Below are 13,662 nucleotides of genomic sequence, written 5' to 3'. Positions count from 1 at the left end.
AAGCATGAGCATTATATTATACACCCATTTGTCCAAACAACAAATTCCATAAAAACCTTCGTGGGTACAGAGTTTCTAGTAAAGCACTAATTTATTGAGAACTTGATTTTTGGACTTACACCACTTTTGCTCTTATCAGCTCAATTAATTCAGAAAATCCTCTATCAACATAGAATCCCAAATGGAGGGAGAACTAGCACCACAACAGTCATTTTTAAAAAGGGGATAAACAGCTTTCCTCGAATTATAGAAAGATTAACATACTAAGCACAATATTAAAACATACGACAAGGATTATAACAAAATTAATGGCCTTATATCTATAGAAGATGAACAACAAGGATTTCAATCGGGCAGATCTTGCACAGATGTCGTCTTTAGCTTAAGACAAAAATCTATATGTTTCATTGATCTTATATGATGGACAAATTCCACATAATCTAACTCAAAACTCTGGAAAACATATACAAATAAAATCAATTCAAGCTTAAATAAACGGAGAACTTACCAATCCATAACCAACTGGGAACGGCATTCGTCAGGGTGAGTCACTGAGCTCTTTGCTCTTAAACATTATTATGGATGAGATGATACAAGACAGCGACAATAAAGAAAAATTAAAAATTTATATCGCGTTTCATCATTAAATGTCACCTTTTTCCAATCGTCTACTGTCCAATTTAAATGCTGACATGTAATTGCAATTCGCATTGCTGTACCAAACAACTTTATTTCTATCCATTTTCTCTGAGCTGTCTTCTTTGTCTTGGTCTTTCCGAATTTGGTAGGTTTTCCAATTTGCCATTTAATTATACACTTTATAATGACATTATTGTAGACACACTTTAACTGAGTTACTTAAATTATATTAAAATTTCAGCTTGTTTTTACCTTTCATGAATGTACAACTCTCTGTTTTAAGTCTTTCGAAATTGGAATATCTCTTTTCATGGTTAATTCAGCACAGAAATTTGCTTTGAGTTTTACTGCAAATTTCTTTTATTTGAAGAAATTGATTAAAACATCGCTGTACTTTTGACGCTTTAATTTGCATTTATGTCATAATGAGTTTATAAATTCATACTATTTGAACGCCAAATTCACCAATGCTAGTAGCCTAAATTGATGGTTTAAAATTCAACGCAATTAAGTGCTTTATCATGCATACAGTACTGGAAAATCGGGATTTGTACATTTATCAATATTTCTCCACTTTTATCCGATAGTGTATGTTATCTATTTCCTAGTTTTGGAAACCGAGGGGGGGTTTTGGGGGTTAAACCCCCCCCAGACACTATTCCGACACTGTTACTCACAAATTTTCAGGACTCAAAATGGAGGTAGCATAAAAAAAATTTCGGTGCCCAACCAAACCCCCTCTCACAGGAATATTCTAGGTGCGCCACTGGATAAAGGACAAAATATTGAAGCTGTGAACATTATATTAAATGAAAACAAATAATTTACAGTAAAATTAGAACAGAACCGGAAAATTTAAAAGATGTCAATGAATTAGCTGATTTTCAGAAAGATCGTAGACTAGTACTATAACTTTCATTAATGCATACCGACACCTGATTTGTAAAATACTTTGCAAAAATATTAGAAATTGAATCCCTACTTTTTTCCTAGTTCCTATATAAGTGGAACTTTAAATTTATACTTAACAAAAAGCTACATGAATATATATTGACAATACCCATTGATTATAAACCACCCATGGGTGGTTTATAATCAATGCTATACCCACGGTTCCTAGACTTACAACGGTTGCCTACTCCGACTAACCAATGAACATTAAGCCCGCAAATACGTCACGAAAGTACAGTAATTTGAATCGTAACATGGTTAATCTGCGTTTTTATGTCTTTGATGTATGGAAAATAGTAGTTATGAAATAAAGATTTTTAGTGGATTATAATACCTAATTATGAAAAAATTGTTGATATGTACGTAGTTTGGTACTTAAAATTAATCAGAACCGGTTGTTCACATTTATCCAACGGTTAATGCAGGATTTACGTAAATCTAGGACTTCAATCTCCATTTTACACTGAAAATTTGTCGCGTATACTGAATTTCCATCAATACTGGATCAACGGTTGAATGAATTACCGGCCCTTAGAGGTCAGTTAGGATTATACGAATTAGAATTATTTGTATAATTTAAATATTAGGCAAAAATTTTAATTGGTAAAAAACGTAGCTAGTTTATTGTATTTCCAATAGATATAAATATACACTACATAATCATTTTTTTAATATAATATAGACAAAGGGGTATATCCGAACAATGACTGGAAATATACTCTGCAGTTCGATGTATAATTTTCTTATCCCGACTAAGGTTTTCACCATGAAAATTTTGGAAATATTTTTCCATCGTCATTACTTGGTCTACCCATTCCGATGATGCATTACTGAGTCCACCAAACGATAAATGTTGTACCCAAGATGGTACAGAATAATTGTGAACATTTATATTTTGTTCCCCATAGGTATGCTTTCTTAAATCTGGCAATTGATTTTTATATTTAAATGCAATGAAACCAGCAATATATATTAACCCATCTGTTTCGGTTTCTTTTGTTATATTAGCTATTTGTGATACGTCTGAACTACTGCTACTTTGACTTTACAGATCCACGAACATATCTACACTTGTGGGTACTTCAGGTGGCATCTTATTTATCTTTGCTTGTTGAAAAGCTTTTGCAACGATATATTCTTCTTTTTCTTGATTACCATAATGAGAAACGTTAGTAGTTCTTTGCACCATACCTGGATTTTTTCCTAGTATTTTTCTTGTTTCTAGTTTCCAAATATTGCCTCCCCCGCAATCAGACACACATGCAATTACATTATATTTTACATTGTGCAACTCAGTAATTATGATAGACAAAATATGGTCAGTCATACTTGTATCAAAGTCAATGTAGACTGGTTACTTCCATTTATCAAAAAGTCCTCTTGCCATCACTAAAATGTCGTCCAAAATGCTCTCTTTTTCTTTTTCACAATTTCAATTTCGTTTTTACTAAACATGTGACCAATGTATTTCAAAATCTTTTGCTTACTATCAATGTCTTTTTCTTTGATTATTTTATTTATTTCTACAATCCTCGTTCTGGTAGTACAAAAATCTTGTTCATTTTCTCCTAATTTCCCTTTTAGTTTTTGGTTTTCTTCAAGCAACTCCTCGTACTTATTTTCATTTTAAAATATATTCCTCCGATTCTTTACTTGTACCGGATACATCAGACAAATCAATGGTTACAAGATTAGTTTTTTCCCTTTTGTGTTTGCACCTCTAATAAGTCTTCAATGATAGCTGTTTATGTTTTCATTGCTACTCTTTTATCTCTTCTTGCTGTAGGTTCACATTGTGTTTGTTTTGAAATATCTTGAGAGTTAAAGTTATTACTTTAACATTAAGTCAACAACACTTACCTCCATCCTTTAATTTCAACTTAGGCCTAGTTCCCATTATTCGAGCGTACATGTCATCCACAAAATCATCCTTGAAATGATTACTACATACTCTAGCAGTTTTTATATTTATTTTATCTTTTCTGCAACAGCGCATAATCCATATTTTTTTTAATTTTGTATTTTTGAGAAACGTGAAAAATGCTATTTGTTGATCAGAATCAGCAAAATTCTTGTTTTTATAAAAATTATTTTTACAAGTGGCCACACTACAACCTGTGCCTGACATTCTAAAATTTTATCAACATTATTATTACGTTAATACACAATGAAATTTTAAAGTTTTAACCTACCTGATAAAAAAATATGCTCATGTAAAAATAGGTACGATGTACAACTACAATAAATAACTTTTCTTCGATAATTTAAAATAAGTTTTTACAGGAAACAACACCAAAATTTCAAATACAAAAATATAAAGTAAACTAAGATATCTTAGAAACGATAAATAATAAAGCAAATAATAAACTCAAAGATCATTACCACGAACAAACTGTGATAATAAATGGGCTTGTATTCTTATGTACTCTGGTGACATAAATCATGCATTTAACTCTCCCCACTCCAGTCGGAGTAGGCAACGGTAGTAAGTCTACGAACCGTGGACCATACCTGGATTTGCAAGACCCCAGCTAGCATCAGTGACATTTCATCGCGCAAGCGTATAAGCCAGATGCCCATCAGTGCTAAAATTAACACGAAAGAGCAAAGGTGTGATTAAATATTCGCTGAAAAAGCAGTTATCCCCATAAGAAATCCACGCCGATTTAACAGTGATATTAGGGAACTGTGTTGTGTCTTACGACGTAGTGGAAAGAAGTATGGAAGAGAAATATGTGAAGATGAACATGGCGGAGTTACCTCAATCAGCGTCACAATCGAAAAAAAATGTCAGAAAAGTCAACGACGTCATCCTAAAATATCAAAGGTCCCTTTGAATTAAATTGTGGAGAAAACAAGCTTTTTATTTCATGTACTTCAAAACATTACATTTAAAGGTTTAGCTATGAAGAAACTAACTGCAAGGTGGGTTCCTCGAATGCTTACAGCTGATCAGAAGCATGACGCAAAGGACATTTCTCAACGGCGTTTACACTTTTAGCAGAAAAACTTTGGTACGTGACTCTGGATTCAATGGAATGTACGGAATATGGATACATTATCACCCAAAGATAAAAATTCAGAGGAAGCAGTGGAAGCATAAGGGTTCACTTCCACCTCAAAAGTTGAGAGCTAAGGAGTCAGTCAACAAAATTATGGCCTCAGTATTCGGAGATGCGCAAGGTGTATTGTTGATTGATTGTTTAGCAAAAAGATCTACTTATTATAACATGCTCTTACCTGCATAATACCAAAATTACATGAAGCCAAAAAGGAAAAGAGACGGGAAAAATTAAGGAAATGGGTGCTCTTCCACCAGCAAAACACAGTAGATGCAGAATTTTTAATTTGTATGGATGAAATTTGTTTTTAGCCAACACTCGGTGTACTGATTTGTTGACTGATTCCACAATGACGCAACTCGGGCTGTAGAAGAAGTAGGGTTCACTACCATATGCAATTATGTCAATTTTTAATTATTGTACGTACCATTCTGCCTATGTAAAAATTACAGATAAAAACAAATAGAGAATTGAAAAACGTCAACTTTTTCGACAAATAACTAGAAGCGGATGTTAAATTTACATCGCTGAATAGATATGTTCAATACCTTTCAAACGAGATATCACTTGCCATAAGGTCCCATTTAAAATTATCTACGGAAGCCTACGTCCGTTAATTTCCCCCCTTCAAACTTCACTATTATAAGTATAACCGTTCAAAAAATACGAGGAGAAAGGGACCTTTTGGCTAGCAATGTATAAGTGTTTTGTATAGTCATGGGAAATTTAATTTTTAAAGACCCAGATGAACGGAGTCAGGATAAATAAAGAGATCAGTATAAGGATGCAGCTCTTTGAATGAATAAGTGATGAATGTCCCATCTCTGGTTTACTGCATTGGTAGTATTTTAATAGTAATAAATATTTTAAATGAAAAATTAAACTTATATGAAGAGCAGTTTATTTTTTATAGTAATATTCAACTACATATTATAGCTATAAAAGCAGCAAACCATTTTTTAACATTAATCTTTTGAATTGTATACAAAAGTTGTAGAATTTTACCAATTACATACAGAATTTAATGTTATAGTTCTTTTATTAATTATTAATAACTGCAACAACTTTTGTTTACATAACACATATTTTATATATAAAATAGTAATTAATTAGTATGATGGATACCATAACATGGCCTGACAATCCATAAAAATGGTACATTTATCCTCATAATTTAATAATAATAACCACTCAGAATTATGCATTCAAAAATAAATTATTCCATCAAAATGACGATGGTTGAAATGTTTTATTTCTCTATTTCGACTAAAACTTTCATATAAATTTTATAGATACCGTCTCTTTACCTACAAAATATAACAAATACTTTTTAAAAATATTAAATTTAGCTCAAAATTTAATAGTTTTTCCGAATTCGAACATGCCTAATAGTCTTCCAATATGGATGTAACATGAAACAATTAGGACATAACTAATTACAGTATTTTTTTCTCATTTTGATTTGTTCGTTTCTGCAGGTGCAACCACTATAAGGTTTATGGCAACATTGTATATCTAACAATAAAACACTGAAAAAAAATTTATTTCAAATTTTTAGTAAAAGGTATAAATAAAACGCCCAAACGGGCTAAATCACAAGTACAGAACGTTTTCGGAATGTAAATTCCATCATCGTTGGAATTGGTAATATGGCAACGGTAACTTAAACATCATAATTTTAAATAACATATAATGTAACATATTTGTAAATTTATAACATTTAAAGGGGTTTCACCCATATATTTTAGTGACTCATAGCATGTACACTTTGTTACACTGATGATGGAATTTACATTCCGAAAACGTTCTGTATTTGTGATTTAGCCCGTTTGGGTGTTTTATTTATACCTTTAAAAATTTGAAATAAAATTTTTTTGTGATACATGGTATACAGCCAGCTACAGGAACTTAGTTTCCTTGTGGAAAACACTGAAAACTTTTATTTTCAACACTGCCAAAAAAATGATTATAATTTATTATCACTACAGCTGTGTCGACAGAGTGCCTTACGTAAGTGATCTATTTTTGGTATGCATATACACTTTATAGTCTTCTGTACATATTTACACTCCAGGTAAATCCCTTTCTTTAGATGAATCCATGATGTCTTGGAGAGGAAGACATATTCCGGCAATATATACAAAATAACGTCATAAGTATGGTATTAAAATGTACATGTTGACAGAAAATATGGATTGGTTCACAATTTTATCGCTTACAGTGGAGCAGGAGATGAAACCAGCGGTACTGGTCACACAGAAAAAGTGGTATTGAAGTTGTTAGAGGCGAAATACAATCTTGAACATTTGGTATTTATGGACAGGTTTAATAATATGTTTATTTATAATATGGTATTTATAATTGGGACGAAAACTGCTTACAAAAGGAACCTATTGTACAGGAACATTACACAGAAAGAGAAAAAGTAATCCAGTGTAGAATTTGTACAAAAAAGATTACAAAAAGGAGAGAATAAATCCGTATTTCGCAACGAAGTTCACGTGGGCAAGTGGAAGGACAAAAGAGAGATATTATACTTAACTACGGAATTTGGTAATACAGTGACGAAAACCACCAATAAACGAGGTCAAGCAAAGTTGAAACCTACAGCCAATTATGAATATAACAAACATATGTCCGGCATTGACCATCAAGACCAAATGCTCGCATATTATCCGTGCTCTCGGAAAACTTTGCGTTGGTATAAGAAATTGTTTATTCATATACTGCAAATATTGTTACGAAATTCACTAATTATATACAATAATTATTCAGGACAACCAAGAAAGTCGCTATATAATTTCTTACTATTAATTTTGGAGACTTACAAATTGGAAAAAATAGAGAAAACAATTGAAGCAAATTACGGTACAGGAGATACTTCAAAAAAGATAAAACGAGTCCTAAGGAAGGAGTGCCTATTATGCAGGAGGCAAAATAAAAGAAAAGCAACTATTTATGTTTGCAACGCTTGCACTGGATCACCTGGTTTTTGTGTCAAGTGTTTTTTTAAATACCATCCGCCCTAAGTGATTTTAAGTGTTGTATTTTTTGTTTTTTAAAGCCATATCGCCAAAAATTACTGTAAATTTGACTTACACCCATGGGTGTAATCGGCATTTCTAATGAAAGTTTCATTAGATTGCCGGTTACACCCATTGGTGTATTTTTCTTAATGATCAAGTGTTTTTTTTTTAATAAAATCACATTTAATTTTGTAATACCGTTTTTTATTCATTATAAACATTCAATATAAAAATCAGAAAAAAAAGGTGGGCGGCACAGTCGATGCACAACTAATTAACTGGTGGCAATGAACGTGTTAATGCCTTTATTTTGAAGGTGAAGAATTTAAAATTGGTCATTAAAAGAATGATTATGGTCAAGAAAGTGAAGTGCGCAAGTAGAATCTGTTTTTCTGTTATTGCAAGCCTTTTTGTGTTCTGCTATACGTTTGTTAAAAGTTCTACCAGTTTGACCGATGTAAGTTTTTGGGCGGTCGCCAGATTTAAGTTTGTATACACCACTGTAAGTGCTTTTTCTTTTGGCTCTTGTTCTTAATATATTTGCTTAAGTTGTTGTTTGTTCTGAAAGCTGGTGTTATTCCTTTCTGTGTTTGGCTATTTTTGTTGATATCTTGCCTGTATATATAATCGATCAGAAGGTACTGGATTTTTCCCTGGTAGTGGAAATACTAATTTCAAGGTTTTCTTATGTAGTTTTTGTTTTAAAATATTCGAAAATGGTTGCGTTTCGATTTAATTTGAGTTTCTTACCACTCCCTGACACGTGTTTCTGGGTCTTCCCGTCATCAGAGAGAGCTTGTAAGAAAACTCAAACTAAACCAAAACGCACCGACTACTCTAGCAATTATAGAAAAAATAATTACCAGAGTATGCTACTAGAGACATCTACTGATGAAAGTTGCTATCGACACATTTAACTTCATTTTAAAATATTGTTTATTGTTTGTTCGTTGTAGCCATTGTTCACTGCTATTTGCTTAATGATATTCAATTCTATCTCGAAATTGTTTTTTGAGATGGGAATTTCTATTAATCTATGTAGCATGCTATGGTAGGCTGCCAATTTATGTTGTGTAGGATGGGATGATAAATTGTGTACAGTCGTTTCAGTATAGGTAGGTTTATGCAATACGGAGAACTTATGTTAGTTTCTAAGTCTGGTAATGTTTAAATCTAGAAAATTTATGGATTGATTCTGTTCTGTTTTTACTGTAAATTCAATATGCCTATGGAGTGAATTAATATACGATAAGAATTGGTCAAGTGTCCTGTTAGTTCCTATACACTTTAGTAACTAGTTCTATTATGTTCTTACGGTAAATTTAGGTAAAAATTTAATGTTCTAAAATAATCTCCAACGGTTTTTTGAAATTTTATATGACGGAGCTGTATAAAAAAAAAATTACAGGTTTTATTAGGCGATCAGGTTTGTGTAGTTTAATAAAAGAGTATAATTTAAGGGCTATGGGTATTCTACGCCAGTTTAATTTGTTTTTTCCGTCGGATCTTTGTTTATTGTTTTAATATTTTAATTATTTAAAAATTCTACTGTTTTGTTATTATATTCTAACATTGTATATTTCTCTTTCACACCAACAATAAGCTGTTATATATATATACAGTTTTCCAACAACGTTGGCCACTAGCGATATCCTTAGAACTACAACAAAAGTAATGACGGGAAAAAATTTCATAAGTAAGTTGACCAAGAAATTATTTTGTAGTTCCAAATATGACTGTTGAGCGAACGCAATTTCCAGGATAAGGGACAATATAAAAGAATTTTTTGGAGAAACATGTCAATATTTGCTGTAACTTTGAATATATATTTTAAAGGCTTAATTGATGATAAAAACTATGAATTTTTCCCTATTGTATTAAAAAAATTTCAGTGAAAGAATGGATGTTTCTATCATTTACTTTTGAACAGCTAAGATAGCTTAAGATTAAAATGGAAATGTGTATAATCTAAAATATATAATCTACATGTCTGAATAGAGGCTCTGGGGAGATTTAGTTAGAAAATGTTAAATAGCATTGACATAAATAGCATTGTCAAAAGGGTCATCTTATAACGTACGTTAATGTTAAATAGCATTGACATAAATAGCATTGTCAAAAGGGTCATCTTATAACGTACGTTAATGACCTTTATTCTGGGTAATTTATGTAAATCAAAAAAAGGAATTTGGCATTTAGTTACCTGTGGTATACTAAAGGTGAAGCTGTATTGTATTCTGCATAACTTTAGAGGCAAATATTTTTATATTTTGATTCTTGTTTTTATTATGGATCTGGTACATTTCTATGGAAAACAAAATAAAGCAAATTTTATTTTACCAAATATTGAAAATGATGATGATTTTAGTAGCGATGGTAAATAAATAAAATTGCTCCGTACATTTTCCAGTGTTTGTCCTGAAATTAATATCAGAGCAAGCATTGGACTATTTGTGCTATCTATCATCTTACTTGATGGTAACATATTCCAAAAAAGGAATATGTTACCATCAAATGTCCCAATATCATTATTTTTTAAATTAAATTTATGGTTGATTTGATTGATTTCCTTTTAGCACTTAATCAGACAAAAATTTGATCACAAAAATACTACCTAATAAAATAACCCATGGAGAGCATGTAGTATTATTCGAGTCTTCTATGTCATCTAAATTATTAGTATCGGTTTTCTAAGCTGAATCGATAATTTCAGATAATGTCCCACCAGTGAAAACTCCATCGTTGTATGTAACAAAGTCCACAAAGTATATTCCTGATTCAGATACCACTATATTCCATTCTGCAATAAGTAAATTATAAATATATTAAATTTCAGCTTCTTCTGTTAACAACAATGGAAAACCACAATGTACATAACTTTATATAATATTAGCCTAATTAGCCCTTCTCATGCAATATATACAATACATTGCAAGATATCTATATAGAATTCTTTTTTCTTCCATATTATCCTACATGTTCCTGACAACTTCTTTTTGATATAATGACTTGAAGTTTTTAATGATACATTGATCCATAGGCTGTAATTTTGATGTGGTATTAGAAGGCAGATATTGAAGTTTCATTACTTTCATTTGTGGAATATCATTATGGGCTGTATAATTATCAACGAATAACAAGATTTTTCTTTTTTCTTTGAACATTTTCTTATCAATATTTATGAGCCAGTTTTTGAAAATTGCACAAGTCATGCATGCTTTTGCATTTGCTTCATGTTTCAATGGTAGTGATTGAAATCTTGTAAACAACGAGGTTTTTTAGATTTACTGATGACTAATGGTGAGAGTTTTTCCGTGCCTGATATGTTTGCTGCTTACAGAATAGTCAACCGTTCCTTGCTATGTTTTCCACCATGGCATTTACCATTTTCAAAAGTTAAAGTTGTATCGGAAAGACATTTAAAAAACAGTCCCGTTTCGTCAGTACTGAAGATATTGTCAGGTTCGTAACTATGTAATAAACAATGCAATTCACTTTTCCATTTGTTACAGGTTTCAATGTTCACACTTACACTTTCCCCACAAACTTTTATAAAGGCAAGTTCATGTCTTCTTGTGAACTTTTCTAGCCATTTATTACTGACCCTGAAATTAGTCACTCCCAATAATTTAGAGTATATTTCGGCTTTTTCTTGTAACAGTGGTCCACTAACACCAAACCATTTAAGTAAGCACTCCTCCAAGCCAGGAAATTCTACAATTTGTCGTCTTCTGCAGAACAAATTTTAACGATTTTGAATTTTTTTCATGATGTCTGATTCATTTTTTATTATTTTTGATACAGTACTCATTGATAAGTCCAAATTGTTCAGCAACATCTTTCATCTTTTGACAGCTCTTACAGCTTCGAGCACTTTTAACTTTTCAGTGAGACTCAAGTTTTCAGTTTATGTTTCACAGCACTCATGTTTTAACAATTTTCTTGGTAAACTGTTGTGCAAATTGATGTATATTGCGGTAAAACCAATCTGCTTCTGAGAATTTTTCAATCGAGAACAAATGACTTGCTTCGATAAATTTCAAATGAAATCAAAGATAATGAAATTAAATGTATGACACCAAGCAAGGAAGCACATATAAATGTGAGTCATGAATTCCTTAAGCGGTATTAATTTTTCAAGTTATAGAGGGAAAATGTGTATTAAAATGGATTGCAGAGACTCTCTGATTATTTGGACTAACAGAGGGTTGATATTTTCAGTAATCGAAAATTTGAGGCTTGAAGTAAAGGGAACAAAACATTTTTTTGAGTTATGGATATTTTTAACATTACGAGGTTCAACCTAAATAATTAAATAATTTTAGAATCAACTTATCCCATAAATATTTCTTTTTAGAATGTTATTCTGAAGATATGGCCCATGTTTAAACAATAAAAACAATTACTGAAATGTTTATGTTACATCAAGAGTGAAAAAAAATTTTGGAAAAGGAAACATGAAAGGAAATGTTATTGCTGGTGTAAATTTGGTAATTAATCATCTTCTGAACATCTTAAATAATAAAAATGAAATTACACACAAAGACATATATAATTAAATAATTAATTAGCTGATTTTATTTAGTATTTGCTATTACTTAATTTCAAATTTAATGTACCTGAATATGTCTATATTTGGAGAGGTGGAATCTAGCTCCATACCTTCCATTATAACTGGATTCAATTTATTTCTATTCGGTTTATGTCACATTTTTAAGAAGAGAAACTCTTGAATAAACGAAGTGTGTTCTGGTTGTGCTACAAGGAAAAAATTAAATTCATCATTACTTATACAGTTCTCCAATGACTAAATTTTGTAGATCTGAAGTACTGAAAATTTCATATGACTAGACAAAAAAAATATTAACAATGCCATAATACATAAGTTTTTGTTAAGCAAAATATTACTCTACAAAATTTTAAATATCGCCTGTTTAATTTAATATTTAACTTTAATTGGGATTATATATATATATATATATATATATATATATATATATATATATATATATATATATATATATATATATATATATCGAGAAAAGGAGTACGACTGTCAATCCAATATAAACTAAGGTACACTCGAAGAGTGGTGGGTTTTTCGGTCAAAGTGGAGAAATAAAAGACAAAGACGATCGTCTTTGTCTTTTATTTCTCCACTTTGACCGAAAAACCCACCACTCTTCGAGTGTACCTTAGTTTATATATATATATATATATATATATATATATATATATATATATATATATATATATATATATATATAAATTCATAATAATATTTCATAATAAATAAATAATTATTCATTTTTGTTGGAATTGGTAATAGTGGTGACAAATCCTAAAACAGGTCTATTTTTATTTTTAAATTATGATTTTTTGGCATAATAATATAGCTACAGAATAGCAGAAATAGCAGAATTTATTAGTGACGTTTCTATCTGGGCGTGATGATTTAATCAATGACTTTTATAAAATGAGAATAGGGGTTGTGTGCTAGGTTATTTGAAACAATATTCAATTCTCTATTCAGTAATATAAAAACATTAATATAATTTAAAAAAATTTAGAAAACCGAAGATTTCTAAGTGTTCAAAAACAAATTCAGATTAATACCTAAATCTGTGCCTTCTACAATTTTCAAGGCAAACAGACAATGAATGTACCGGCATGGGAAATCTAAAATTGTATTCCACAACATATTGATTCACCTAGGTAAGAACCTTTCATGAATTGGTTTCTTATACTCAAAATAAATGAGTAAATAAAGATATAGAAAAGACAGTTAAGATATGATTTTATGTATAGTCCCTCTACTATTCGCTTATATGTGTTTAGTCTTAGTAACTGATTAGAACAACTGGTATAGAAGCCTTTCTACACCAGTATACATATAAGTGAATAGTAGAGGCACTATATGTGCATCAAATCTTAACTGTCTTTTCTACATTAATACAATTATTTATACAGGGTGGCCAAAAAAT

The 13,662-nt window shown here is 30.8% G+C and overlaps 2 protein-coding genes across 4 annotated transcripts in view; one reads left to right on the top strand and one right to left on the bottom strand.

The window, feature by feature from the left end:
- The window catches only part of Dhc93AB (Dynein heavy chain at 93AB), a 295,262-nt gene that overhangs the window by 241,676 nt on the left and 39,924 nt on the right, over nucleotides 1-13,662 (top strand). The window lies entirely within an intron of this gene.
- LOC140437218 (luc7-like protein 3) overlaps nucleotides 1-13,662 on the bottom strand; it is a 35,067-nt gene that overhangs the window by 17,571 nt on the left and 3,834 nt on the right. Inside the window, exon 2 of one of the 3 annotated variants that reach the window (XM_072526594.1) lies at nucleotides 12,298-12,436. The exons of 1 other annotated variant lie outside the window; for it this stretch is intronic. The gene's annotated coding sequence lies outside the window, so the exon portion shown is untranslated. Of the gene's footprint in view, nucleotides 1-5,536; nucleotides 12,437-13,662 lie in introns of those variants that run through there. One more of the 3 variants, XM_072526593.1, reaches the window with a different exon arrangement.

This window comes from Diabrotica undecimpunctata, chromosome 3, assembly GCF_040954645.1.
Source record: "Diabrotica undecimpunctata isolate CICGRU chromosome 3, icDiaUnde3, whole genome shotgun sequence".
Taxonomy (NCBI): domain Eukaryota; kingdom Metazoa; phylum Arthropoda; class Insecta; order Coleoptera; family Chrysomelidae; genus Diabrotica; species Diabrotica undecimpunctata.
The sequence above is the reverse complement of the archived record's forward strand: the minus strand, read 5'-3'. Positions and strand labels throughout refer to the sequence as shown.